The 25,144-nt window shown below is 41.4% G+C and overlaps 1 protein-coding gene and 2 pseudogenes across 1 annotated transcript in view; 2 read left to right on the top strand and 1 right to left on the bottom strand.

Moving 5' to 3' along the window:
• Gabrg3 (gamma-aminobutyric acid type A receptor subunit gamma3) overlaps positions 1-25,144 on the top strand; it is a 581,822-nt gene that overhangs the window by 387,935 nt on the left and 168,743 nt on the right. The window lies entirely within an intron of this gene.
• LOC117712340 (small nuclear ribonucleoprotein Sm D2 pseudogene) lies at positions 16,977-18,223 on the top strand (annotated as a pseudogene).
• On the bottom strand, positions 23,390-23,835 carry LOC117697147 (small ubiquitin-related modifier 2 pseudogene; annotated as a pseudogene).

Here is a 25,144-nt window from a genome sequence, read left to right as displayed (position 1 = left end):
TCTAATCCTATTCTTCAACCTGCTGGGTGTTTCTTGAGTACTAACTTGGCCTTTTGCTGGGTGAACCTGCAGCCTTGCCTCAGGGACTGGGCATGGAGCATTTCCAGGTCAAATGCCCTGGGTCAATATGAGACACTGAAGAGGAGCTAATATCAATGTTACAACCTTGACTAGGACAGGCAAGCTGAGTTGATCCCTGTGGCTGCGGGAGTCTGTGGAAACAAATGTATCCAATAAGCTGTTGAGGTTACTTGGGTAGCCTTCAATAGAGCATTGCTATGTGTGGGGTCCAAACTAAACAGACTGTATGCTAATGGATTTTCTGTGAACTTGGCACAAGTTAGAGAAGAAGGAACCTCTGCTGAAGAATTGCCTTCATAGGACTGGCTTGCAGGCAGGTAAGTCTGTGGAGCATTTCATGATTAATGATTGATGTGGGACGGCCCAGCCTACCGTGGATGGTGGCACCCCTGGGCAGGTATTTTTGGCTTATATAAAATAGCATGCTGAGAAGGAACACCACAGGGAGCAAGCCAGTAAGGAGCATTCCTCAATGGCCTATGCCTTACTTCCTGCCTCCAGGTTCCAGCCTTGAGTTCCTGCCTACATTTCCATTCATACAGCAGATGGAGACCATTCCAAAAGCCACAGCTAGTCACCAGGCAGAGAATAAGTGACCACGTGGTCATAATAGATTCATCTACAAACCCCACACTAAGACTCAGAGAACAGCACAGACGACAACATGGGAAGACTGTAAGTGCCAAGGGAGCAGAACTAGATGTCCTTTGTGGTATACAGTCTTCTATATGTAACAAGGAAGCTGCACCCAGGAAATCTTAGCACTATGGTTGCCTAAATAAAACCTAGAAGACTGACAGCACCAGTTGACATGCCAGTGTGGGTGGAGAAATTCTCACAGGGCTTCGTGCCTAGCTGAAGAACTACACTAAACTGATGGCTTCTAGAAAGAGGGAGCTGTCATCTTTGGGATTGAGACCCCTGATAGGTTAGCCAATCCCCATAGGTCAGTTCTAAACACATTTGAGCAACACTAAATGAGCCCAGCAGGTTGTGGGAAGAATTAGAGGCAGAAAAGGGAAGGTGGAAAATCATGGAAGATACACTACTCATATATTAAGCAAATGTTTAAAAATTTAAAATAAGGGACTATAATGATAACTCAACAGTTAAGTTTACTGGCCACTTTTCCAGAGGACCTAGATTCAGGTTCAGTTCCCAGAATCCATGTCGAGGCTTACAACTATCTATAACTACAGTTCTAGAGAATCCAAGGCCCTCTTATGACCTCTGTGTATATCAGACATGCACATGGAATATAGATTTACATGCAGCCAAAATACTCATATACATAAAAAAGTAATAATAATTTTAAAAACTAAAAATAAATAAATACCTTTAAAAATACACATATAGGTGTCTGTAGTAGCAGGTGTTTTAGGCCTGGTGGCAAAATCAAGCCCAGGTTCTCCACCTTGCAACTGCAAGGTAAGTTTATGGCCCTACCTAAACTATTGCATGCCTCAGTCCTTTGGCATGTAGGCTAGGCTGGGCTAAGGCATGTGTTGTGGAAGTTCAGCTTCTGAAAATCTTCACTTTACTAAAGGCACACACACACACACACACACACACACACACACACACTATCTTCCTAAGATTTGAAGCTATCTCTCTCAATGAAGATTCTCATTAGGCCTGAAGTCCTACTCTCCCTTTGGGGAGAATCATCTCCTGAAAAACCAAATTTGTGTCAGCTCCATTTTCTGAACCCACTTGTTTTACTTCACCATCCTTGCTTTCAGGCATTAGAGTGATTCAGTTTTAACACAGATGACAGTGAAAGGTGATTCTGCACATAAAATTTACTGTTCTCTAAGCTCTCAGGGGCTTGCCCCAGGAGCTGTTGTGAGAATCCAGGGATGCTATACCAATCCCCATGTTCCTCTACCCCCAGCTTCATTGTAACCAACATTTTAGGGCAGAAGGTCTATCTTTGGCAGACCCTACAAGATAGGATTGGCCGCTCATTCCAGGATACTAACTGAACACACTAGTAGTGATGAAAAGCACCAGAAGGACATTTAACTAATGTGTTGAGAAGACAAAAATGTAAAGGGTACCAGTAAACCTAAGTTCATCCCTTGGTTACTGATGTGAGTTTCATGATCAAATTGAAGAAGAACTGGGGTGTGGTCAAATGGGGTTCCATCCATCATGGTCTCAGCTGCCTCCTCTCCCCTCTTTGCACTTTCTCTTTTCTCTTTTCTTACTGTTCTCATGAGAGTTAAGCATATCCTGTTCTGTCAAATCTTTCTGATTCATCATTTGTCAGCCATTCAATTAAACATCACTTTCAAACATCGCTGCATCCTTCCACAAACTAACTTTATCTTCATTGCTTGGGATTAAAGGTGTGTACTCAGGGCATGTTTGCTTTCCAGCCAGAGGGATAAAAGGTATGTGCTAAGGCTGAGACACACTGCAACTAGAAACAGGCATTTCCAATAAAAAACACATTCTTAGGGCTCACAGTGTAATCAAATGTCCCACAATAATGTATGTTCTTTGGTTGGTGGTTCATTTTCTGTGAGCCTACATAGGCCCAGTTTATTTAGCTCTGTAGGTCTTCTTGTGGTGTCCTTGACCCCTGCCCCTCTATCAATTCTTCATCAGACTCTTCCATAAGACTCCCTGAGATCTACCTAATGTATGGTGGTGCGACTCTGCATCCGGTTCCATCAGCTGCTGGCTGAAGCCTCTCAGATGGCAGTTATGCTTGACTCCTGTCTCTGAGCACAATATCATTAGTAGTGTCAGGGTGGGATGGTTTGAAGATGCTTGGTCCAGGGAGTGGCACTATTTGGAGGTGTGGCCTTGTTGGAGGAAATGTGTCACTGTGGGCATGGGGTTTAAGACCCTCATCCTAGCTGCCTGGAAGCCAATCATCTCCTGGCTGCCTTTGAAATAAGAAGTGGAACTCTAAGCTCCTCCAGCCCCACATCTGCCTAGAAGCTACCATGCTCCCACCTGGATGATAACGGACTAAACCTCTGAAACTCTAAGCCAACCCCAATTAAATGTTGTCCTTCATAAGACTTGGTCATGGTTTCTGTTCACAGTAGTGAAATCCTAACTAAGACACTGTGGTTGGCTCTTTCCAATGGGTTGTATCTCAAGTTGGGCCAGTCATTGGTTAGCCATTCTTTTAATCTCTGCTCCATCTTTATTTCTGCATATCTTTTAGGCAGGGCAAATTTGGGGTCTAAAATTATGTGGGTGAACTGATGTCCCTCCAATGTGGGTCTTGCCTAGCTACAGGACGTGAGCACTTTAGGCTCCATATTCCCCACTTCTAGAAGTCTCAGATGGGGTCAACCCTAGAGCCTCACATAAACCTCCCCACTCCCAGGTCCTGTCCCAGGACATCTAAAATATATTCCCCTACTGGCTTCCTTCTCTCTCCCAGATCTCTCACTCCCACCCCACACTGAGATTTTTGTTATCTTATGGTATCTAAAACATCAAGGACAAAATTGTTCAGCACAGACTTCAAAGAACTAACACCAATACTTCTCAAATTGTTCCACAAAATAGACAATGGAGGAGAATGTCCAAATACTTTTTAGGAATCTAATTTTACTCTAATGTCCAAACCAGATAAAGACTCAACAATGACAACAAATGAAAATTGTCTGCAGTGTATCTGATGAACTTAGCTTCAACAATTATCAGTAAAATGTTTGCAAATAGAATTCAAGAACACATCAAAATCATTATCCATATTGACGAAGTCAAATTTATCCTAGAGATACAGAGATGATTCAATATATGTAAATCAATAAACACAGTCCACTACATAAATATAATAAAAGACTGAAACTATGTTACCATATCATTAGATTTCAAAAGTCTTTGACAAAATCCAACATCCTTTTATGATGAAAGTCCTAGAGAGTCTAGGAATGCAGAGAACATATTTCAACATAATTAAGGCGATATATAGCAAGCCAACATATTGCTAAGTAGAGAAAAACTCAAAATATTTCCACTAAAATCAGTATGAAGACAAGAATGTCTACTCTTCCTCCTCCTACTCAATATAGCACTAGAAGTCTTAGCTATAGCAATACCAGTGAAAGAGATAAAGATAGAATAAATAGAAAAGGAAAAAGATAAGCTATCCTTATTTGCAGATATAATTCTATACATAAAATACCCTAATGACTCCACCTGAAAACTCTCAAAGCTGATAAACACTTTGAGCAAACCAGCAGGATTTAAAATAAACACAGAAAACTCACCAGCCTTCCTGTCCTCCTGTCTACAAATGACAAGATCATATAAATTTTAATTTGTAATTGCCTGATGGAAACTATCTAGTTGGTAAAGTGGAAATTTCTGGTTTCTTTGGAAACTCAGCAATATCATCTGATATTTTGCATCATATGGGAAGACAGTTGAAAGACCTTTTGCTGAAGCAGAAACAACTGAAGGGATGTTTTGTCAAAGCAGACACATGAAAAAAATGTTTTGCTGAAACACACACAGATGAGAAGATGTTTTGCTTAAGTAGAAAAATAAGAGGACATGTAATATTTAGAAAGAATATAAATGTGATCCCCACAGACAGTTGGTCAGAGGCCCTGGCATTGGCTCACCTTTCATTGTGTTGCTGATCTTCCCTTGTCATGACTTCGTACAGAGTAACTTGCCAAAGAACTTAACATGATATTCCAGTGACTTCTTGCCAGTTCTGGGGGACTCAGACTGATTGTTAGGGTCTTGCAGTTTCTTCTGGATTGAATTGCTGCTGCTAATTCATATTTGGTGACACTGTTAACCTGGACTGCTGGCATCCTAACACTATTGAACTGAACTGCTAACAACAAAAATGGGAATAACCCCAAAGAACAATTTCTAAATTGCCCCATAACCCCTGTTTCCTATTAATCTATCTTTTCCACTATCTCTGGTGGGTGGTGGGCTAGAAGGGAGATTGAAGCATTTAAGAACCTTATTAAAATTGCTTTTGAAAATCTAAGCCTACAAGTTAGTGTACTCTGGGGTTGGCCTCTTCATAACAGATCCCTGTCCTCATTGTGGGTGTGTTGGTTCTTCTTGAGAGGATTTACTGTTCCTGGAAGCAAGTGTAACTATAGGGACTGAGCACCAATTAATGTCAGTGCCTTTCAGGTTTGGAGAGGGTGAGATAGGTTAGTTGGGCAGAGACTCCTATTTTGTTCCCAGTGGTTATGTTTTCTGCGGCTTCACAAGAACTACGTTAACAAATACAGGACTTGTTTTACCTCATGCTTTGGAGGTATAGCTCATTGTGGCATGACCAAAAATGGTTAAAAACAGAATGAAAATGTGGGTGTGGTAGCTATAGTATGAGGCTGCCTGCTCACATGTGGGCAGATCAGGAAGACTCTGACCAAAGTAAACAAACACAAAGTGACAAACTCATCCTGCTTAAATCACTTGTGGGCCTAAATGACAGACCAGTACTTTTTAGCTAACTAGTCCATCTAGCTTCTTAGCACTGTTACTCCCCACCCCTCCCCACACACACACACAACATGGCTACAGAAATGTCCCTTTGCAAAGGAGACCTGCTTTCTACTGGAGCGCCTGCATCAATGGTGACCAATGAGCAGGTCAAAGATTGCTGCATAAATCATAAATGCAGAATTCCTGCCTAGTTCTGGACAGAGGGTCCTAACATGGCTAATTTAGCTAATTTTGATATTCCAATCCATTGAATTAAGAAATCCTTAGGGCATTAATGAGACACACCTTCGAACTGAGGTTGTCAGAAACATTTCCTGACAGAATTAACTTAGGATAGAGAAGACTCAGCCTGAAGTACTCTCAAGGACTGGAGTTCTAGAACCTAATAAAAAGGAAAAATGAGAGAGCAAGCTAGGCGCCAATTCTCATTTTTCTCTGCTTCCTAATCTGCCCACGTCATGGCTACCATAGCCACATTTTTGTATTGTATTGTATTGTATTGTATTGTATTGTATTGTATTGTATTGTATTGTATTGTATTTATTGTATTATTTTGTATTGTTTTGCTTTACTATGTTTGGTCATGCTGTGAGGGGCTGTGCCTTCAAAGTGTGAACCAAAGTAAGCTCTGTCTTCATTAAGCTGGTTCTTGTCCTGTATTTAGTAACAGCAATACAAAATAATAACTGCTGGGATTTTAGAGAGAAAAAGGAACAAAGAATATGTCTAGAGAAAGATATTGAAAGAAGCATTCTAAAAGTGGGAGCTTTATTAAGAGAATTATTAGCATGGTGAACAAACTGGTGGGGATCTGAAGGAGTAGGCTTTCGGTCTTACCTGATAAAGCAGTGTCAATTCTTAAAAGTTGCCACAAGGGTGTGGTGGGGATCCTTGTGCCATGGGGAAGTGGGCTTGGTTCATATGTTACCTGTGATAGATGACAAGAAGAAGGTGATCGTGAGTAGAGGAGGGGGAGATAGTTAATGTAGGAAGGACCATGGTCATTAAGCTGTCTTAGACTCCAGTGTCGAAGGGATGGGTTTACTTTCCTGCCCTGCCTACAATCTCTGCTTGAAGCCTCAAGAATCCAAGTGCCTGAACAACAATTGGTATACTTTGTGGGACGACATTTTCATCTTTGTCAGTGACACAAGAACAGTAGAATTCCAGCTCTGAGAAAAACTGCATTTACATTTCACGAGTAGTGTTGACTTGGGCAATTGTATGGAACTGAGTAGAGACCTTAGTTGACTAGGAACCTCAGGAACCAGAAGTAGTGAAATTAAATCCTCTGTATAAATTCTGTACCCCAGTACTAAGAAAGAGTGAGCCCCCTATGCCTGTAGTGGAATGTGACTGTGGCATTGCCTGACTTCTCACTAGGCTGGAGTACATGCAGGGGAATCCTTCTTTCCACAGTGTGGAGGCTGCAGGAATTTGCAGAGATCGGGTTTATACTTTTCCTAATTAATAGGAACAGTTAGCTCCCAGATCTCTGTCAGAAGTCAGTGTGTTATTTGAGGTCTTCACAAGTACTTCATTTCTTGTTATAGCACCTTTAGTCTTGACAGCTAATACCCGCTTATGGAAATGGTGCTTGGACTGGATTGGGGGAAGTTTGAGCATGGACCCCAAAAGCTCATATGCTACAAGTTTGGTTCTAACTGTATTAATGGCAGGATGCCATGGAACCTTTAAGTTGGTGAAGCCTAATGGGAATTAATTAAGTCAATGGGAGCATCACCCTTTGGGGATACTAGTATACATCTCCTGGGCTCTGGTGACTTCCCAATATGGTAAGTTATTTTTAAAGGGGATACAAAAAAGAAAAGGAAAGGAAACAAGAACAGAAAAATTATGCCCAGTCCCTGAATCACTCTGGCCTCCTATCATGCCACGTGATGCCTTTGGTAAGCACCCCTTCCATCATGGTATCTTTCCACAAGAACCTCAACAGAGACTGAACAGAGAGGTCTCTGTTATACTCTCATTTTCCAACACCATGAGCTAAATAAGCCTGTCTTTTTTTATATATTACCCACTATCAGGAACTTTGAACGGCAACAGAAAAATGGCCACTAGAGGTAGAAGAAGAAGGCCAAAGCATGCACTTGAGATAGTGAATTAAATTCTTTCCAGGGATGCCAATACTAGAGACTTGGGGTTTGATCAGGATTTTCTGCAAATAGCATTCTATCATGGAGAAAATGGCTGAAATTACTCTCTTAGTTAGATTAATCTATTAGCTTACACAGACTAAGATTATCTGAGAGGATAGCCTCAGTTGAGGAATTATCTAGCTAAGATTGACTGATGGGTATTTTTGTAAGGAATTTTTTTGACTTTTACTTGATATAGAAAGGCCCAGCCTACTATGGGCGGTACAATTCCCTGAAAAGATGGTCCTTGGCTGTATAAAGAAGCAAGTTGATGATAAACCTATATGAATCAATGAGCAGTGTCCACCATGATTCCTGCTGTACTTATTTGTCTGAAGCAAGTGGGGAGAGAGAATGCTGTGTGAAATAGCAAGCGGGGCTGTCACCCCCTTGAATTTCTGCATTGTTTCTCTCAGTTATGAGTCATAAACTGTAAGCTTGAATAAACCTTCTTCCCCTCACTGACTCCTGGTCAGACTGCTTTATGACTGCAACATGGCAGAAGCTAGGACAGAATCATAGAGCTTTTCTTTGTAAACTTCCACCAAATTGAATTTAGTAACTGGCAGACAAATGAGATGCTTGTACCTGTCACCCTCACAAGTTCCCCTGCAGGGGAAGGCAGCGCACTTTCCCTTCTGCCTGCACAGCATGGGATGTCCCTAGGTCAGGCATAAGCAGGTGGTCCTTTAATGTGGTCAGTGGTAGGTAGTACAATGAGGAGGGAAGCAGTTCATTTGAGGTAATCTGCTTTTGTAGAGCTGTCACTTGTGTTCTGTTATGTTCCTGGGTTCAGTTGTCAGTTGAAGTCATGCTAACAGAAGATGATGTGTCAATTAAGCTGCTTTACAAGATTTCCCATTCAGTCTATCATTTGAACATTTCTGAAATGATTATAATTCTCCATCTTTAATTCCCTGGGTAATTTAGCTGATATGTTTCAATATCCCCCATTTGAGAGTAATCTATCGTTTTCATTCCCCTTTGAGAAAAGACCAACTTTAATAAATATGCCTGTATATATTTTACATATCATTATCTTGTTTTTACACATGTTGTTTTTAATGATGATATTTATTAATCATTTGCTATTTGCTCACATTAGTTTGGTGCTAGATTGGATGACCTTCAAAGTGTGGAATACCTTTCAGTAGCTCGTCGTTGCTCAGATAACATATATACAAATAGTATTACAAACACAAAACAAAAGGGAAAAGACAGCTTCCATTGCTAGTATTTTGTCCTTCTTCTCATTGTAAACACCAGGAATTTGCAGAATTGAACTTCCATGCAGAAGAAGCTAATGGTAGTTTCATCAAAACAAGCTTTGCATGAGCAGGTGCCCAACAGGTTCCGTGTGTGAAGCTCAGACATTAAATTAAATATGAGGTTGAAGTTAATCACGGCTGTGAAGATGGTGAAACAATATGATCTTACAAGCAGAGAAACTCTTGAGACACTAGTCCCTTCTGGGCCAAGAAATAAAAATGATTAATGCCTTAGGCATGAATAGGCACTTCATAGATTTATATACATTATAAATCTAATATATAACATTTTAACTTTATAACCAGTGTTTAAAAAATGGTTCTGTTGGATTTTCCTTTTGGCAATTTCATTATGTAATAGGTAGTGGAACTGTCACCCAAAGCTCATTTCCCTATTCAACACCTGTTACTTGATGTCAGCATCCTCTTGATGTACTTAATGTCAGTATCCTCTTCAGGTATTCAGTGCCAGCACCCTTCTCAGGAATATATTCTGGTTACTGTTGCAAGCTGTCTGGGCTCTCCTCTTCATCCTAACTTTAGTGCTTTAAATAAGCATCTCTACAGTGCTGCATCAGAGCTGTTGTTAGATATAACCTTTGTTCATCTGAGTTCCCAGGAGTAAGACACTAGATATGAGTAAAGCAAGTAATGATCTTAAGAAGCACTGGTTTGGTAAACTACAAACTCACATCCATGTCTCCCTACAAATGTTAGAAGCATTTGCAAATCCTTATGTGAAATAAGGATTTCAGGCCGTAAGAACCCATTCATAATTCATTAATAGTCTGTTTTGCTGAGATTTCTGTGATCTTTCCAGCAACTTTGGGCTTTCCTAGCCTATAATAAACTTCCACATTTCGGACTTTCTTTGAAAATATAGTCAGAACTCATGACCATCTAGTGCTGACTGCCCCAAGCTTTATTTTATAAAATAAAAACATCCAAAATTCACTAAATATCTCATAAAGAAAAAGAAAAAAAGAGGCTGGAAGTGATCTAAACATATGAAAAGATGACAAGTGTGGAGAAAGGCTGTTCCTTTCTATTAGGAGGTCATGTGTGATGAGAGTCCAGAGCCACTGTGCACAGGAAATCAATAGCACTTTAAAAGGGAAGTATGGGAGCCTGGTGTGGTGGCTCAGCAGTTAAGGACACCTGTTCTTCTTGCAGAAAACTAGAATGAGTTCCCAGCACCCATGCAAGGCAGTTCACGACTGCCTGTAACTCCAACATCAAGAGATCCTGCCCCCTCTTCTGGCCTCAGAGAAATACACATTGTGTGCATATGCACAAGTATTTGCTCACATGAATACATGTGTGCATGCTCGCACGCGCACGCACACACACACACACACACAAATACTTAATAAAAATTCACTGGGTTAGAGTCTCAAAGAAGTTTTCTGGAGATTATGGGTTTATATTTTTTTCACTTTACATCCTGATCAAAGCCGCCCTCCTCTCCTCTCCTCTCCTCTCCTCTCCTCTCCTCTCCTCTCCTCTCCTCTCCTCTCCCCTCCCCTCCCCTCCCCTCCCCTCCCCTCCCCTCCCCTCCCCTCCCCTCCCCTCCCCTCCCCTCCCCTCCCCTCCCCCCTCCCCTCCCCTCCCCCCTCCCCTCCCCTCCCCTCCCCTCCCCCCTCCCCTCCCCCCTCCCCTCCCCCCTCCCCTCCCCCCTCCCCTCCCCTCCCCTCCCCCCCTCCCCTCCCCTCCCCTCCCCTCCCCTCCCCTCCCCTCCCCTTCCAAACCCTCTCCTTCCAAACCCTCTTCTATTCTCTGAGAAGGCTCTTCATAGGTACCAACACACCCTGGCAATTATGCTTTAGAGATACATTTAGGGAACTAGGAAAGCAAGGCTGGGGCTGGGGGATGAACTAACCCTCCTTAAACTGGTGGGAGCTACAGGATTGCTTCAGAAGAGTCCAGATCGAGGCAATGAGATGAATAACTGGTGTCTGTGGGTGGCAGATTGCTCAGCACAGATGTCTCTGGGAATTTAGATAAGCCAGTGATAGACACATCTGGGAACTAGTGTCACTACCTCTGGGGATTAGAGAGGTTTGGATGGATATGTTAGGTCTCCTATTGCTGTGACAAAAGGCACTTAAGGAAGGTGTTTTTATTTTGTTTTTGTTTTGTGGGGGTATTGAGTCATGGGAAAGGCATGACTGCAGGAGAGACACAGCTGGCTACATTGTATCTGTAGTCAGAAAGTGGAGAGCAATGAATGCTGGATCTTAATTCTCTCCTTTTTATTCAGTTCAGAACCCTAGACCATTGGATGATGCTGCCAACATTCTATTCTCAGTCAACCCTCTCTGGAAACTGCCTTACAGAGTAGTGTTCCCATGGTGATCCTAAACCCAGTCACGTTGACAGTGAAGATGGAGAGCCACATCTCCACCACAGAAGTCCTGACCAGTGAAAGACTGCAGGCAGGCCTGCCCACACCTTCCTTAATACTAACAGGGTTACAGCTAGACCTTTTGCATATACAAAGAAACCAACTTTTGGCAACACTAGGCCCATGAAATAATGAAGGTTTCAGGATGAGATGATCACCATGAGTTTAGTAGTAACTGGTAGAGATGTGTGAGGCTTAACGGCAGAAATGGATTTTCTTTCAATCGGAACACATTAAATGTCTTAAAATTAGCATACCAGAGACCTTTATGAAAGGCTGTGCATAAGAATCTTAGCTAGTCAAACTGAATAATGCAGAGCAAAGTAAGCCTTGGAACGCTGGATCTGGGCCTTTTCATTGGTGGAGCAATCATTCTGCACAGAAGGAAACTTTCACACCAACAAAGCTGAAGAGCTCAGGACCACTTTCTGAACTTGTGTTGTCACTCTGAATACTGCCTCGTGGTTCCTTTCCTCATAACTGGTTTGTGAGACAGGGGTGGTAGCTCAGAGGGTCTTGCTATCTCCTAGGTCCCCAAATTTATGGTAATATTTCACATCAGCTAATTTACAAAAACAACTCCTATGGTTAGATGAAGCTGGTGGCAACCAAACCATATAGAAATGACCATTATCATCCAGAGATGCCTGGGAACTTTGGAAAGATGACTTCAAGAGTGCTATAACTACACATGATAGAGGTGAGAATACTTGGGGGGGGGGGCTGTATGACAAAATGTAGAGGTTTTTAGACTACAGGAAAAATAGACTGCAGAGCTTTTTCTAGGGCCAGAACAATGGAAAGAGTCCAGGCGGCAAGTAGGAAGTGGGTCAGGGTTAAAGCATCCAACATGTTTTTCAGATGTGCATCTTGGTCTACATGCAGGTCCCCAGCAACTGAATTGGGGGCTGCCCATGAATTTGTTGCCTTCCTGTGGGTCTCATTCTACTAACTGGGAAGCCTTTTCTGGCCTCAGTGGGAGAGTGACTTGATGTATGACATGTGAGTGCCAGCAACCGTACCTGGCTTCTCGGCAAGAGTAGCAGATGCTCTAAACCTGTGAGACATCTCTCTAGCCCCATTATTTTTTAACCACTGTGGCCATGGATAAATGTTTCGCAAGAACTTACACAAGCCTATGTTTGCCTTTACAACCTCTAACTTGCCTCCATATCTGAATATGTTCATAGTTTCATATGGCACATATATTCTCATTATAATTTTACCCACAAATAAACAACATCATTCCTAGGAGAGTACTTCTGTGCCTCCCTGTTTGACAATATCATGGTGTGCATAAGAAACGGTGTATTAAATATCTGCACAGTGGCCTAAGTGCAGCTTTTAGAAGCTAGAATTTGTCACTTTATTAAGCTTGCGTTATAAAAATCTGTTTCTGGTTTTATATATTTCAAGTGGGAAGCTAAGTACACAAATTGCTTTAAATTAGAGAAGACAGTCTTTGTCTTCGAAATTTATGTGGCTGTCACAAAGCTAAATTATTCTTCAGCACTGCATGGTTGTGCGTTCTGGCAGTTGATCTGATAGGTCAGGCTGCCTCTCTGCATGTCCCGGGGGTACACAGCTCCCCTAATGATGGGGGGCTGTGGTGTTGTCTGGACAACTAGCCATCCAATCAGGGATGGGAAGAGTATTGTTTGAAGAAATGACATGTGTGAAACATTGAGCCATGACTATAAATGGATATGCCACTGAAATCTCATTCCAAAAGTCATGACTCCGTTCAGATAGGACAGTTCCATTGCTTTGTTCTCTACTAACACTGAGAATAGTTTCCTCGGAGCTTCCCAGAGGGCAGGAGGGAGTAGAGCAGGATGTTTTTTTAACTATCTGTTTTATGTCTGCTTTCCTGCAGTTTGATTGGCTTGGAGAAAATAATCTTAAAAATTCACTCCACCATCTGAATATGCCACAATCATTTATTATATTTAAAGCAAGTTTCCCAGTGTATTCAAGGTAAAAGAAATACAGCATTGGAGGAGGGCTGGAGAAGTAGAAGAATGCAGTTATAAATACCAGAGAGGGTTATATGATCAGTTTATAGAAATATGGTTTACAATTATGAAGAATATTTGGCCCTGCCTTGTTAAGAATATGTCTGTGCATAAGCACAGATATATCAGCTTTTCTCTATCTCTTTATTGTGTACAGAGATGACTGAGATAAGAGTTAAGTGGTATAAATGCATGTTTAAGCTATAAGATTCTAAAAGAAAAGGGCATTCTTCAAAAAACTTTGATGCTTCTTTAGGGGGGAAATGGTACAGTTTCAGGTGTACATGGGATAATTATATCATGTGGTACCCAGTGATGATCTAGTTACTGGCTCCATTTGGAAATTGATCATGACAAGAGCTATGTGTTTGAATATCAAGTTGACAAAAAATAGAATTGTGGTTAATAGTGACTGTTAGAATCACTACGGAAATAAATCTCTGGTTATATTTGTGAAAGATTTATATATTAGATTAATTGAAATGGTAAGCCCCAACATAAATATTGGTGATATAGTCCATTACATCAACTGGAGTACTACATTAAATGAAAGAAAGAAAGAACACTGAGCAACGGCAGTCTTCACTGTCCTCATCCTGACTCTGGATACATGACCAGCTACTTCTTGCTCCTACTGCCTTCTCTGCCATAATAGACTATGATCTTTAACTGTGAGTCAAAATAAACTCATGTTTTCTAAGCTGATTCTGTTATGTATGTTGTTGTAGCATGAAGAAAAGTAGTGTGGAGAACAGAGTTCACCTCTTTCCCCACCTCTAGCCACCATTTCCTCTCTACATACCAGCATCCCTACCTGTTGGTACATTTACCAACTCTATATAAGGAATTCTTTACTGTTTACTTTTATAACCCCTGTGTGGTTTGTTACTATTTAAAATTTAGTCATCTAATTATGCATTGTTAGTAGCATCTATCATATGCCATGTAGGCTTCACAAGTTAACCTCAGGGAGCTTCACAGTTTTCCTTAATTTACCTAATCAATGATGGACAGATATAAGAATCTGATGACTCTCTGTCTTAGGGTTTTATTGCTATGAAGAGACACCATGACCAAGACCCTCCACCCCAGAGTAATCCACTGCTCTGGCATCTCTAACATTTTAAGGTCTCCAAGGCAACTTTAACTTCAAAACTTCTTCAATTTTTTTTTAGATTTTATTTATTGTTTTTATTTATTCACTTTATGTCCTGTTCACTGCCCCCATTCTTGTTCACTCCCTCCTACAATTCTTCCTCTTCACCCTCCAGCCCCCTCCCCCTCTCTTCCGAGAGGATGGTAGCACCCCTGGGTATCTCCCCACCCTGGCCATCTGGAAGGTTTTGGTCCCTGGATCTTTCTGTTCTAAAAGGTATTAGAAGGAAGGGTTACCCTCGATGGTATTGGTGTGGCAGGTCACTGATAGGTATCCCTGGGCTGTATGGTTCTGGGTCAGCAAGTCTGTATGGTTTAGAATCTGAAGGACAGATGATGGTGGACAGAGAGGTGGTAGGAAAATAGAGGTCTAGTGGGTGGGTATAACAGACTGCTCAGGTCAACTGGAGGTGCCTCAGAGAACTCAGCAAGCAGGGAAGATGGATGGGGCAAGGGAAACTAACCTGTATTGTTCAGGATCTGTAGGTCTGATGAAGGTGGGCAAAGAGGTGGCAGGAGAACAAAGGCCAGCGTGTGGTTCCCCAGAGTACTCAGCAAGCAAGGAATATTGGTAGGGGAAGGGAAGCTAACCTGTATGGTTCGGGATCCGAAGGTCTGATGAAGGTGTGTGGAAAGGTGGTGGGAGAATCAACTTCACTGCTTCTTGTTCCAATGTCTGGGATCCACATGTGATCTTCTGGGGTTCTCCAAAGGGCTTGAGTCACTTCTCCGGTTCTGCCCTCTATAGCATTCTAAGCTCCAGCTGACTCCTTTTTACTACTGCTGCTGTTCTTTGTGGTCATCTTATAGTATTTCCATCTACAACAGTTTGGAGTCTTCTGATGCAACTAAGCTCTCTTCATGGTACCAAGCCTCAACTTCTTTGCATGACATCTTCAGTTCTGGGGCGTCAACTGCAACTAGGCTCACTTTCACTAATGGCCTTCCCTGGCCTCTCCCAGTGCCAAGCCTCAGCTGCTCTCTATGGTCCCTCCATGCCTTCAAACCCAGTACCACCTGGGTGATTATTTATTACTAAATCCAGCTATAGCATGAGGCACAACCTTGATTATCTCTGGAACACAGCTTCTTTGTACTCTCAGAACACAATTCCCAAATCCACCTCGGTAATGCTGGTCTCTTCTTAATCACTGCTAATTTCTTAGCTCCAGAGAACCAGCATCTGTTGTCCCAGTAACCCCTTCTATCCCTGACATTAAAGCCAGAGCTATAGGGCTGAAGCTGTTGAGTTCTTCTGCTTCCTAGAGCTGGAACATGCCCTCCTTTTTCTATTACATAACTAAATACCTAAGGTGGGCTATCCTGGAACTTGTTCTGTAAGATGATTTTGAACTCAGAGATCTGTTTGCCTTTGTCTCCTGGGATTAAAGACATGTACCACCATGCCTAGATATAAGCATTCCTGTCCAGTGTGCCTCAAGATCTGGATCAAAAGTGTATACCATCCAGCCTCAAGATCTGGATCACAGGTCTGCTCTCTATTTCTAGATTGTAGTTCATTTCAGATTAAAAATCCAAATGAAAACAATAACCAGGTCATAATAATGCCTAGATATAATTATTCCTATTCAAATGCTAACAAAAACAAACTTGCCCTGAGGTCACCACCCTCTTAATCTCCTTGAACACAAGATTCAGTTCCATTCTACTTCCTGAAGCCCCTTTATTACTTGAACCATACATTTTTGTATTTTTCCTTTCTAAGCTTCCTAGGTTTGGTCAAAATAATCTTCAGGAGAGTAATTCAGAGGCCAATGTCTATGCTGGGCTTTTTTGAGACTTCCTCTATCAATACAATTAATCTGAATGTCTTCCAACTTAATCTCAGGCAGACTATCCAGATAAGGGCAAAAAGCAGCCACATTCTTCACCAAAATATCACACAAACAGTCTCTAAGCTACACACTGAAATTCTTCTCCTCTGGAACTACTTGAGGCAGGCTCCTACAGTTCAAATCACCCTCGGCACAAGTGTCTCCTCTGCTTCTGTTAGTATGGTTTGTTAAGCATAACTTAAAACATGCCACTGTTTTATAATCCAAAGTTCTAAAATCCACATTCCTCCAAATATGGACAAAAATATCATCAGGCCTATCACAGCAATACCCAGTCTCTGGTACCAACTTCTGTCTTAGTTAGGGTTTTATTGCTGTGAGGAGACACCTTGACCAAGGAGACTCTTGTAAAGGACAACATTTAATTGTGGCTGGCTTGTGGTTTCAGAGGTTCATTCCATTATCATGGCAGGAAGCATGGCAGCATTCACACAGACATCTACTAGAGAAGGAGCTGACAGTTCTGCATCTTCATCGGAGGACAGTCAGAAGTCTGTGTCCCACAGGGGACAGAAATTGACCACTAGGAAACTTCAAAGCCCGCCCACACAGTGATGCACTTCCTCCAACAAGGCCATACCTCCATATAGTAGGACTTCTCATGGGCCAACCATATTCAAACCACCACACCCTAATAAGCAATATTTCTATGCAAAGAGAAACAGAAAAGATCAAGGTAGTGCAGATTCTCTCTAGATCTGTCTCTTTGAATGAGCCTGATATTATTTTACTTCCCTCCAGTGGTATAAGAATATGTTTACATTTTTTTTTTTTGTCCCTGAAACTTCTTCAGCTCTCAGCATGACAAGGAATGGGATAGAAAAGTCTCTGATACAATGGGCCACCTACCTTTAGATCTTCAGGAGAAGGCTATTTCAGTACTTGTTGGTTAAGATCCCGGTAGAAGTTTCATGAGACAGAGGTAATGAAGATAGGCAGGCAAGTGCACACCTAGATTATAGATTTTAAGCTCCTCCCTAAATTTTAATACCAAAAAAGCCTGATATAGCTACGTGCTTTAAAGCCTGTGTACACACTCACACACACACACACACACACACACACACACACACACACGAGACAGGGGGGGAGGGGATATCTAAGAGTGAGCATTCTTAAATATCAGTGTATGGAAAGTCCAGGCATAAAATAAGAAGACAGATAAGACAGATATACGCTATCATCACCAGGGGTGCAACTGTATTCCATGAAAGTGTTTGTATAATGTAAAAAGATGTGGGCTGATACTGTGTGAGTTATTTTGCATAGTTCATAGTTTGTATTTTCATAAGTCATCTCAAGGTTATTAAGCATTGAATGAGGCTATGAAAAACAGACTCGAGAGGCTAGAGCAACGGGCTTGGAGGCGGGCATGATCTATGAGCAAAACCTCCACCATGAGTCTCCTCCATAAACCAAAGAGTGAGATGACCCCAGAGGAGCTGCAGAAGCAGGAAGAGGAGGAGGAATTCAACACAGGTCCCCGCACAGTGCTCGCGCAATCAGTGAAGAACAACACACAAGTGCTCATTAACTGTTTCAACAACAAGAAGCTACTGGACCAGGTGAAGACCTTTTACAGACACTGCAACATGGTGCTGGAAAATGTGAAGGAGATATTGACCAAGGTCTCCAAGAGTGGCAAGGGCAAAAAGAAGTCCAAGCCTGTCAACAAGGACCGTTACATCTCCAAGATGTTCCTGCGCGGGGACTCAGTCATCATGATGCCATGGAACTTGCTTATTGATAGCAAGAAAAGTTGAACTGACCTGCTGAGGCCTGCAGAACCCTGCCCAATGGGCTAGAAATAAAACCCTGTGCTTTTTGTTTAAAAAAAGAAAAGAAAAGAAAAGAAAAGAAAAGAAAAGAAAGAAAAGAAAAACAAACAAAAAGAAAAACAGACTCAAGGAAGAACAAAGATTTTAAAGGGCCAACCTATGTGTTTATGTGGTTCAGATAATAGGCAGGCCAGAGAGGAATACATGCTTTGTTTGCTTGGTGTGTGCTGTCCACAAACCAAGAACAAATCTCCAGTATCCATAGCTTCATTGAACATTTCTCTTATTTCCTGTGGGAACTGAGTTACAGAGTTAGTGACCATTTATTGTTCTGGGCCACATATATTCTGATCATGACATACATGTGGTCTTATGAGACAACTTCCCTTGCCCAGACATCACTTTGGAAGAGGAATAAGAGATCTTACTTCATTAGCAGCTTGTTGAATTCAACTACACAGTCTTTTCCCCATCAGTCATATTTAATGAAACAAGCCCACAACAAATTTTAATTATGTACAAAATACCTGGGAAAAGCAAAATGAAGTGGGCCCTTAAGAGCATTACTCTCCTGTCATATTAAGTACACCGAACAGCATGATTCTTGTGAACACGGCTGCCATTAGTAGCTACTATAAAGAATGGATTGTTTTCCTAGGAGTGACCAAGGAAATACATGTAAATCCACATGGGTAGTCTGCAAATGAATTAACTTGTCATGTGAATGGCTCTGAGCAGTTCTGACACTCACTGCTCCCTGTATTCATTCTCAGTTGGGAGAAGGTGTCTAGAAGCCAATAATTAAAAACACACTGTACAAGCTACTGAGTCAGAAATGCCTCCAGTGGCCGCACTCAGCTACACAATGGCATGGTCCTTCTGTCGTTTGAGCTGAGTCTCATGGTCTGAAGCTCTGAAGAAAAAAAAAATTAAAAGCACAGAATATTTTGTGGAAAAGGCTTCTATTTAAACCATGTGTTTTAGTATTTGTTCCAGGACCAGGCTATTCATTGACCACTGGTAAAATCTCAACATTATCTGCCTCTCATTGATGAACATTCTAGAATACTTCTATCACATCTTAAAAATATGTGATAGTGATCCAGACAGGAAAGGAGACACCAGTTTCTTTTCATCACAGGTGGGAAGTTGCAGGTGTTCTAGTGACCTCAGATCCTGGAATGTGTTCTATAGAGTGAGGGAAGGCTACAGGGGATTAGTAATCAGTTGTTAGAAGCAGAATTGGACACTTACAGCATGACTTCACTCTTCTCTTATAGTTTATTGCCATGATGCTGATGAAGCCTAGTTAATAATGCAAATTACAGCACAGGGGTGCCCTTCATAGTTATGGTTAAGTGATTTCTCCGGGCTGCTAATGATGAAGTGCAGAGGCAAGCTGTACATGCAGTTCGTTTTGTGATTTGTGACCCTCTTTTGTGTGTATCTAGCAAATCGCTGTATGTCAGTTTTGCAAGGTCAATTATAATGAATCTGTCACCATATCTATGCTAATATTTTATTTCAATATTCTTTACCAACTAAAACAGGGCCTAAGGATTATATTGATATTTTGTATATGTGCAATGTGATGTGTGTGTGCACATTTATGTGTGAATGCAGGCATGCTGGCACCATGTCATATATGTGGACATCAAAGGAAAATTTTAGTCTTTGCATTTAAGCTTGTTTGAGATGGGGACCCTCTTATTTTATTACTATGCGACGCTACTTGACCTATGAACTTCTGAAAATTCTCCTGCCTCAGATTCTCATCTCCCTATAAGACTTCTAGGGTTTCAGACTTGCCTACTATCCTGTCTGATGTTGTAGGATATTTGATCACACTTGTACACCCCAAATTGTGTTGTTTACTGGAAAAATCTGTTTCTAGTTGCAGTGTGGCTCAGCCTCAGCACACACCTTTAATTCCTCTAGCTGGAATACAGAGGTATCCTTACTAAACACTTTTAATCCCAAACAATGAAGGTAAAGCTAGGTTGTAGAAGGAAGCCCCATGTTTGAAAATAATGTCTAATTGAGAGTCAAACAACGTGAAAAATCAGATAAAGATTTGACAGAATAAGATATGTCCAACTCTTAGGATAACAGAGAGAAAAGAGAGACTACTTAAGAGAGCAGTATTAAAGGGGACAGTTTTACTAGGAGAGTTTTACAGAGACAGGTTGAAGAGAGAATAAGCTAGACCCAGGTAAAGACAGAATGATCCAGAGAATGAGAAGGACCCAGAAGATTAGAACATGTTGCCAAAGTTAATTTGAGGCCAAATAGATCAAAAGTCAGAGGCCAAGAGAGAAGCCAGATTGAATCAGACAGTGTGGAGAGGAGTTTTGAGTCAGAGCAGCTGAGCTGAACCAGGCGGCCAGAGCTCAGAAAGAACAAGAAAGGGAGAGCTTATGCAGCAGCAAGTCTCAGAGGCTGTAAACATTCTAAACCTAGATTAGATTGTATGTATGGACTAGGCCTAGGTTAGCAGATGGATGCAGTAAGCCTCAAAGGTACCAATTAACTTTAGGCAGATAACAGTTATCATTACAATCTGGCTTTATCTGGGTTCTGAGAATTTAGACTTAGGTCCTGATGCTTGAGCAGCAGCAGTTTACCCATCAAACCATCATTATGTTGATGTCTTAATACAGCACAGTTGAAATTGCTTTTTAAAATCTTAATTGACTTAGAACATAGTAATTTTATTAAGTTAATAAAACCCTAAAATGTTGCGCAAAATCATACTCAAGTATAAGTGAAAAGCTTTTAGCTGTTTATAGGAAATACACAAGTGTTGTTAGAATTTATTGGTTTCTTTTTTGGAAGAAACCAATAGCTGGAATAATATTAGACGCAGAATTTGAAGTTGATGTTTTCAGTTTTTTTCTTTTTTATGTTTTTACCTAGCTGAGCAACAGCCACTTAATTCACACAGACACACACACACACACACACACACACACACACACACACACAAAAGGTGCTCCTGCAGGCTTTTCTTGACTGTTTATAGTTTATTTTTAATTTTTGAGTTGATTTTCACTGATCACCAGAGCATAAAATTGTTCAAACTAGAATATTTGTGTATATAATGTCTAATATTTAAATTAGGTTGGGCATATCTGTTTCTTCAAATATTTGTTATTTTTTTCTGGCAAAACCAGTAAACATCTTTCTTCTGCTTTTCTGGGAAGGCCACAATGTCTGTATCCTAGAGCATCTTACTACTTTCTGTCATTCAGTATCCATGGATTAACCTTTCCTCATACCCTTTTTTCTTACATTCCCATTCCTGGCCACTACAATTTTACACTCAACTTTTGAAGGGTCATCTTTTAAGATGTAGATTACTTCTTAAATTTTAGCCCATCATTGACTTTCTGAAGCTACTGTCACTATGCCCATTTGCAGGGATCATCTCCAAGTTACCTCCTGTTGTTACTTTGTTTTCTGTTGCCTGTTCATTCCCTCCCAGTCCCCAGTAACATGTACTCTGCCTCCAGCTCTCCTGAGGTACATAGGATGGTCTCAGCAGCCACAAGCTCTGGATTGGAATCCCCATAATTTTGCTCCTGACTGCCTGCAGATGACTCTTCTAGCAGACTCCAGCAGGACTGATGTTTTATAATGTTGGTGGCATGGTGTAGTGGGAAGGGGTGCCTTAGCGGGCCCATGCTGAGGTACACCCCCTTCATAGGTACCAGCCATACCGTATAAAATGAAGTTTATTTGGGGCATGGGAAGAGGGTGTGGGGAAGGGAGTAGAGGCAGAGAAAGAAAGGGAACAGAGACGGACAGAGAGAGAAAGAAGGGAAGAGGCTGGCTGGCTGGGAACTCCTGGAGAGAGAGGGGGGAAAGGAGGGAAAGAGGGAGGGACACAAGGGGAGGAAGGAAGGAAGGGAGAGAAAGGGAGAGGGAGGGAGAGAGAGATGAGGGGAAAAAGAAGGAGAGTTCAGGGAGAGAGAAGGAGAGGGAGAGAATGAGAGAGAAGAGGCTCTAGTGTCTGTTACTAGGTAACTGTTGGGTGGAGCCTAGAAGAAATGCTAACAAGGTTGTCATCCATTGTTGTGAAGAGAAGTTTCAAATGAAATTTATGTGTCACACACAAAATTAGCAAATTCCTGTATAAAAAAAGTTACCATCTTGGGATTGTCTCTTCACCAGGCAGAAACTTATTTGTGTCCCAACTGGGCACTGAGCAGGCTTGTCAGCTGGTCATTTACTGTGACTGCTGGAACAGGGAGTAAATCACTCGCAATACCTACCATAGGGCTTATTGTAACTGAGTTGTGTGGTAGGTCAGAACTAATACGATTCAGTAATTTCAAATGCTTTGGAAACAAGGCTTTTTCAATTGCAGACATGTGATTTGGTTTTGATTTGTGCTAACTCTCAGGATTACCAAAGCAAACAAACAAACCCACACAATTTCCTTGCTAAGTACTTGTGATGAAGAGGTGCACACTTTACCTTCAGTTTGGGATGAGTTCATCAAGAATACAGAAGGTTACTCTGAATTTCCCCTTCCTGCTCATGCCAGCCGATTTCTTTAAATTTCCCTCTGACATGTCATTTTGAGCTGAATAGTCTCTGCAACAGCAATATCTACTATCTGCTGTTATTGTACTATTGCTATTGTCATATTGCAGAGGGCATGCTCAAAGCCTCCCGGATTCTTCACATTTCACTAATGCATTTTAATTATCTCCCTAAGAAGGACTTCCGCATGATGCACCTTGGAATTTGAAAACAGAGATGCCTCTTTTTTTTTTTTTTTCAAGAAGTTTATTTAAACAACAAGACACTTGTCTTGAAGGGAAAACTATCTAGGATCATTTTGTTCAAGAGTAATTTATCCCTACTTAAAGACAGATTGTCCTACATGTAACAGCTACGTACAAAAAAAGTTATAAAATTGTCCTTGGTTTTACAATGATAAATGAAAAACATTAAAATTCTCCAAAGAACAAGGTATGCAAGGATTTTGTGTTGTTGGGTTCTTTTGTTAAAACAGTGAGAGCAAAATAACTTACTGAAATATAAAGTTAAGAGTGGAATGAGCATGCCACTGATGGAGAAGGGGGATATTTTCACAGACCCAGTACTTTCCCCCAGATCATCTCCATCCAATGTCAACCAAAACAGAACATTGACCATTTAGTTTAAAAAGGAAAAGAAAAAAAAAAAGAGCGATATGCTTGTACACCACACCAGTTACTTTATGTACAATAAAGAAATGGGGACAGGGAAATGAAAGAAGAGAGAAAACTATACTGTAGTAGTCAGGATGTGGTGGGACCAAATTGCAGTTTTCTAATTGAGAATGTATTCTTGGTCTATAACAAAATTCTGGAGTAAAGTAGCAGGTTCCCTTTTTAGTAGACACCTCCTGTCTGCTGCTGGAACACATTAATCGTATCTCCATCCTCCATTTCCAACTGTGCATGTGTGTCTGTTTTGTTGATTGGTTGCTCATCAAACCGGAATCTGATCTGCCTCATTGACAAACCCTGCCGTTCACAATAGGCTTCCATTAGATTACTAAGTGGTATATGCCTCTTAACCTTAAACTGGACCACAGAACCATCCTGTCCCACCACCTTCAAATATGATCATTGTTCTCAGTCTTGACTCCTTCCTTGGGTTTCTTGTCAGCCATGGTGAACGCCAGAGTCTCCTCAGCTGCTGCTTCACAAAAGAGGCACCAGGTCGGCACTGAAGGAGCACACAAGCAGCACCAGGAGCCCCTAGATGCCTCTTAATGTACAGTGGATTCTTGATAAACTCAACAGAGTAGCTTAGCAACAAACTAAACTGTAGAACATTGCTTATCTCCTGGTTCTGAATGGAAGCATCAAGAGAGTACATGACACCTTTATCACTTACTGGAGTGGGGGTGGGGGTGGGGGATGAATAGAAATTCTTAACTTAAATTCACCTAATTTCCAATTTCTCGACATCAGGTTCTCCTGACTCCTCTCTGCACGTCTAACCCTGCACCCTACCCTAAACCTCTCCAGCTGCCACCCCACCCACTCCCAGCTTCCTATACTTACCCAGTGTCTCCGTTCAGCCATTTTGGCTATGTACTCTCTTGGCTACTCTCTTGCTCTTTGGCTTTGTTGTTGTTTGCTTGTTTGTTGTTGAGGTTATGGTTGCTGTTTGTTTCCCTCGTTTTTCCCTCTCTTGCTCTCCCCCTTCCCCCTCCTCTCATGGCCCAGTCTATTCTGCTGGCCATGTTCAGTTCACACTCTTCCAGATGCCTCTGGAGGAGTTCTCCCTCATATCTGCAATAAAAAAAAAAACCTTCTCCTCAATGATACCTTGAAGTGGCCATGTCCATATTTGTCTGTATATTTCTATGGATTTTTCTAAAAGCGGGACTTTCACTTCTGAATGGATCCACTCATAAGAACTGTTCTGTCAGAAGTGATGGCATTAGTGTTAGCATTAGCGTAAGCACCAGGCCATAGTGAGGAAACAGCACAGGGTCTAATGTCCCTCTGCTGCCATTTGAACATATTCTTTCTTACTAACATTTCCCCAAATGAACTTGTCACCTCATGCCATTTATCATAAGCTGTCACTCATCATTTTATTGGTAAAGAATAAAGAATCCTGGAACACAGTAAATAGAAACACACACACACACACAACTAAAAAAAAAACAAAAACAAAAAAAGCAAAGAAACAAACAAAAAACCCTATCACTTTCTGAGTTATCAGTTGGAGCAGCATGTTTTCTGATTGTTACATAAACAGTATTTGGGTACCTGTGGAAAGTGACCAGCAATTGTTGAGATTATAGCTCAGTGGGTAGAGTCATGTATGCACAGTGAGGCTTTGGCTTCAAAGATGGGTGAGTGCCCGTCAGTGAATTCAGGTTGAACAACACAGGCACAGGCATTTTTCCTACACCTGAGTTAGGAGTGAATTATGAAAACACCATAGTTTTGCAAATAGATGAG

The sequence above is a fragment of the Arvicanthis niloticus genome, chromosome 1, assembly GCF_011762505.2.
Source record: "Arvicanthis niloticus isolate mArvNil1 chromosome 1, mArvNil1.pat.X, whole genome shotgun sequence".
In the NCBI taxonomy this organism is placed as follows: domain Eukaryota; kingdom Metazoa; phylum Chordata; class Mammalia; order Rodentia; family Muridae; genus Arvicanthis; species Arvicanthis niloticus.
This window is presented reverse-complemented; position numbering and strand designations above follow the sequence as displayed.